Genomic DNA, 6,000 nt, shown 5'->3' on the forward strand with positions numbered 1-6,000 from the left:
GAGCTGCCTGACACAGAGAAGTAGACCAAAAGCACCTCAAAAGCTAGACATCATGCCAAGATCCAAAGAAATTCAGGAACAAATGAGAACAGAAGTAATTGAGATCTATCAGTCTGGTAAAGGTTATAAAGCCATTTCTAAAGCTTTGGGACTCCAGCGAACCACAGTGAGAGCCATTATCCACAAATGGCAAAAACATGGAACAGTGGTGAACCTTCCCAGGAGTGGCCGGCCGACCAAAATTTCCCCAAGAGCGCAGAGACGACTCATCCGAGAGGTCACAAAAGACCCCAGGACAACGTCTAAAGAACTGCAGGCCTCATTTGCCTCAATTAAGGTCAGTGTTCACGACTCCACCATAAGAAAGAGACTGGGCAAAAACGGCCTGCATGGCAGATTTCCAAGACGCAAACCACTGTTAAGCAAAAAGAACATTAGGGCTCATCTCAATTTTGCTAAGAAACATCTCAATGATTGCCAAGACTTTTGGGAAAATACCTTGTGGACTGATGAGACAAAAGTTGAACTTTTTGGAAGGCAAATGTCCCGTTACATCTGGCGTAAAAGGAACACAGCATTTCAGAAAAAGAACATCATACCAACAGTAAAATATGGTGGTGGTAGTGTGATGGTCTGGGGTTGTTTTGCTGCTTCAGGACCTGGAAGGCTTGCTGTGATAGATGGAACCATGAATTCTACTGTCTACCAAAAAATCCTGAAGGAGAATGTCCGACCATCTGTTCGTCAACTCAAGCTGAAGCGATCTTGGGTGCTGCAACAGGACAATGACCCAAAACACACCAGCAAATCCACCTCTGAATGGCTGAAGAAAAACAAAATGAAGACTTTGGAGTGGCCTAGTCAAAGTCCTGACCTGAATCCAATTGAGATGCTATGGCATGACCTTAAAAAGGCGGTTCATGCTAGAAAACCCTCAAATAAAGCTGAATTACAACAATTTTGCAAAGATGAGTGGGCCAAAATTCCTCCAGAGTGCTGTAAAAGACTCATTGCAAGTTATCGCAAACGCTTGATTGCAGTTATTGCTGCTAAGGGTGGCCCAACCAGTTATTAGGTTCAGGGGGCAATTACTTTTTCACACAGGGCCATGTAGGTTTGGATTTTTTTTTCTCCCTAAATAATAAAAACCACCATTTACAAACTGCATTTTGTGTTTACTTGTGTTATATTTGACTAATGGTTAAATGTGTTTGATGATCAGAAACATTTTGTGTGACAAACATGCAAAAGAATAAGAAATCAGGAAGGGGGCAAATAGTTTTTCACACCACTGTATGCTATCTAAAATGCAAAGCTAAAGAACTGAGATTATGTCAGCATAACTGTTTATAGTATTACAATTATGCACAGTGATGTTCAATTTTAGCTTGAAAGCTTAACTTAATTGCCACCTTGTGGCCACATAACATATTGTTTGTGTGTATCAGTTTAAAAATCAAATATGTAATCGTTTGTATTTTACTTGCTTTCCAGTACGTTCCCACTAATTGTTTTCTGGCCTCTTTACTCATTATAGCTTTAAATTGAAACTAAGATTTCACACAAGATAGAAAATGAAAAGTTCCCAAGAGAAAAATGTGCTGTAAAATTTGTTGTATTAAATGGAAGCTCTGCTGTGATGTTAAACCAAAAAAGAAAAAAAATGTTGGCCTTCATGGCTTCCAGTTCTCCCTTTACTCCAGTCCACCCAAAGAGTATTTATTATCGCTTGATTGAATGATGACATGACTAACAGAACTTGATGAATGTGCAGGGAGTCTCTTATATTCCTTTCTGACTGGGGGAATTAGAACTCCAGCCACCTGCTCAATAGTGGCCACCACAACAGAAGGTGAGATTGTGCTGGAGCGCATCGATGTAAATGGTTGTGAAGAGGAATGGATACAACTTGTCGAGACAGGTTCATGTCTTTCTCTTAAACCCACTGTTATAAGATGTACATTAGTGAGACAGTTGGAGCTGATCCTCCACCATGGCATGTAAGCTGTACGTTTCCCTTATTTATTTTAGACAGTTTTACTGTGGTCAGTGTCTGCTTAGCTTGTCCTTTTGGCACACCAGTTTCTCTCCTACATCCAAAGACATGTGTGTAGGGTCTGTTGGTAGCTCTGAATTGGCCCTGTGAGGGTGCGTCTTGTGACGAATGGATGCCCTGTCTAGGGTTAGTTCCCACCTTGGGCCCAGTACTACAAGTATAGGTTATAGTGACTCGGAACTGGATGAGCAGAATAGAAAATGAAGGATAGATGGAGTTCAACACTGAGGCAGTATCAACATCAAGACATTTTTAAAAACGGATTTAATGTGTAAGGACATGTTTCAGCCTCTCCGTATAAGGTACTGTGCATAGTGAACCAGAGTGTCTAACATAGTACTTGATTTTTCTTATGGAAATGTTAATGGAACATGTAGATTGTGTTCAGAGCACCACTCAGACAGGAAGAATCCAAAGAGCATCTAAATACACTCGACGCTTTCCAGACTCCTACTGTGTAACAGCTTGTACACGAAGGATTTTCAAAAATACATTTGACTTGGCAAAGTAAATGGATTACAAAACTGGATTAGTTATTATCCCTATAAAAAATAATTTAAGATTATTTGTCCTGCTACTAAGACGAGGCTTCGGGATGCTTAGAAGGGCAGCAGACAAACATGAGACAGTAAACCGCTGCAAATCAGACTTTCAAGATTTGTCTTTTACCCTGTTTACAAGTAGTAGAGGCAAAGAGCTCCCCTTTCAAATCATTTGGATTGGTATAATCAAAATAAATATTTCAAAATAAAAAAAATCACAAATGCCTAGAACTGCCTGGCTGCAGACTTACCATTGCTCACATTCAATTTAAGTTGCACAAAATTTCTGAAGCTGTTTTGAAGACATCACTCCATTATTCTTCTGAGCCAGATTTGATTCAGTGGGATGTTACCTTAATTGCTATAAATTAATTTTCAGTAATAAACGCCATACTAAGTTTTTGGTCAAATGTAATCATTCTTGAGTTGTGAGAGGAGTTACACTGGCCTTTTTTCACCACAGCCTCGCTGCTCATTTTGTGTCTTTCAGCAGGTAAGGTCTGAGCACCTGAGGACTTCAGTTCTGTGCAAGCCCCAAAACCATGCAGAGCAATATGTAAAAGGAGAATACCAAAGCACCAGAATGTGGGCTTTCTTGCACTGATTGTACTGGTTTCTAAACTTGAAAAGGGAGTTATGATATTTTTTATCCATTTCTGCATTTCATATGTTAATTTCAACTGACTTTGCAGTGTAAGTGTGTGTCAGTGTACTCAGGCGTTTACAGAGTACATATCATCTGCAATTGGGTACAGCTTTCAGTGTCTCTCTCTTTGTGTAACATAGTTTTAAAAGGGAATCAGTTCTCCACTGTGACTGAAGTGGCAGTGGGCATCACAGAGGATCAGTTAACAGCCACACCAGTGACCTCCCTTCACAAACAGTGATCTTTATATAGTTCATTGTGCTAAAAAAGAAATAACGTTTAGCTACTTTGTAATATAAGCATGCTAAAGAGCAAATGCGAATTATACATTTCATTATTTTTCCATGCCATTTTGTCCAGTGTAAACACAGGCAGGTTAAGAGATACACAGTGGAGAGGACTGTCCAAGAGATTATGATATGCTAATATGAGAGGGTAACCACGGCGCACACTGCCTTTTTTCTATGTGGGTGCGGCAATGCGCTGTATCAGCATGTGCTCCTAACCTCTCTCTATTGTGCCTATGTCAGCACACAGTAATACCCGCACTATTCCGAAGCAACGTTTTCACTGATTTGTGTTTTTTGTATCTCACACCCTCATACCCCTTTATCGGAAGAGCATCCCTTATCTACCATGGAGCGTTCGATCAGAAGAAAATATGAAGCTGGTTTCAAATTAAAAGTCGTTGAAGTGGCGAAAGAAATTGGTAACTGCACTGGTGCAACAAACTTTGATGCGCCTGAGAAACTAATACGAGATTGAAGGTGGCAAGAAGGTGTAAAAAAAAAAAAAAAATTTGAGTGTCGCATTTTTGAACGGGCGCACAAGCCGGGGTCGTTTACCACAGCGTGTGGTTCGTTTATTTGACAGCCTAGATATCGGAGTAATTACATTCATAGCATTCGTAGTCTGAATCTCGATCTGATTCCGATCGAGATTCAGACTATGAATATATATATATATATATATATATATATATATATATATATATATCATCGAGTTTTTATAGATCTCCAGTCAGTAGAGGCACAGTTAGTTGCCTGTGGACTTGCCCCGAGCCCTGAAGGTGTCCCTTGTACGTGCATGTGTTATGATATATGCTGTATACCATACAACAATCCTGGAGAGCCTCAGTGGCTGCAGGTTGCTTAATTAGAAGCCAGTCCTCTCCAATAAAAGATCTTATTTAATTTCATGGCTTGTTAGTATTTTAACTCTACCATGTTAGTTTATTCTTAAATCAGAGATACATGTGTCATCCAAGTGATTTGAAGCCTAACCTGGATGAGTAATTTTCAATTCTTCACTTTATTTTCAGTTTCCTTCTGAGTACTTAATTAAACCAAAAAGTTAATGGTGAATACAGTACAAACAAGTGGAAATGGAGACAAGCTAGATGTAGAACTGCTGGTTCCTTTGTTATTTGCAGCTTATTGCTAATAAGGAGCAGTTAAAGTAATAAATACAGCAGTTTAAGACTAAAATAAGCAATTAAAGATTCAAAGATCTTAACAAGCGCGACAACTAAAATGAATCTGAAAAATGTCACTTAAGCAGTAAGTGCTTCATCAGCAATGAACGTTTTCTCATGAAGCAATTGGGTTAGAACAAAAATCTGAAGCCACTGCAACCCTCCAGGAACAGCGTTGCTCAGTCCTGATTTAAAGGGTCTGATTCTTAAATAGAAAGTAAATTAAATGAAGTTAATTAGTAGCAAAAACTAGTCACTAATTAAGAAAATGGTTACCCGTAGCCACTGTGGCTCTCCAGGATCAGAGTTGGCCACCCCCACTATATACTGTCCTATAATTGAAAAAGTGTACAGTAGAGGTCCTCTTTCTGAGAATAAATCGAAGTAAATTTAAGCATGAAGATAGTGGTGGATTTCAGTCCTCAGCTCAAAGCTGTATGGCTCCCATGAATCTGAATTGCACAAAACAACTACTGATAATAATTAATTCATTTTGGTCAGGAAAGTCTTATAAACAGCAAAGCTGAAAGTTTTCTAGTCATTATGATACTAATTGTAAAAAAAATCTTGAGCTGCTATACCAGTCCAGAATGTGCTTAGACAGCTCTTCCTTCAGTCTTATCTGTGATGTGAAGTAATTGTGTTGGTTGTGGCTATTTGGCTTAAAGCCCAGAAAAACAAGCAACAAAAATTAAATCCTGGAAAAGATGAAATGGTGTCCTTCACGTTCGAAGTGACAACTGCTTGACTACAGAAATTCTCTAAATAACAATAATCAAGTCATAGATTGAAAGGATATAGCAAGAGAATTAAAAACAACACACTAATTTTAGAAAAAGTATTGAAAGTTGTTCTCAGAACAATAATAATAAAAATACAGCCTAATGTCTCTCACTCCAACATTTTCAGTTTTTTAGCAAAATAAATTAGCAGAAGGTCCTTACTTTCTAAAAATAAAATGGTTATAGGAAAAAATGTCACTAAAACAAGTACCAAAGAGGTACTAATATGTGAAATCATTGCATATTCTTAAGTTATGTTAAACACACCACCTGTCCATTTGGTTTTTTTTTCCATTGCCATTCCATGTTGAGGGACATTAGCCCTGCCCGGGATGCCATTCTGTCTCTACACACACATTTCCTCCACCACTCCAGCTTTAAGTTGCCCCTTTACCTTCTGTGTGTGGAAAGGAACTGATGCATGTTTATACCGTATATGACATGACACTAAAAATGGGATGAGCTGGCTTCTAGACCTCGCCATACAGGCAGACACCAAG

The sequence above is a fragment of the Erpetoichthys calabaricus genome, chromosome 11 (genome assembly GCF_900747795.2).
Source record: "Erpetoichthys calabaricus chromosome 11, fErpCal1.3, whole genome shotgun sequence".
Taxonomy (NCBI): domain Eukaryota; kingdom Metazoa; phylum Chordata; class Cladistia; order Polypteriformes; family Polypteridae; genus Erpetoichthys; species Erpetoichthys calabaricus.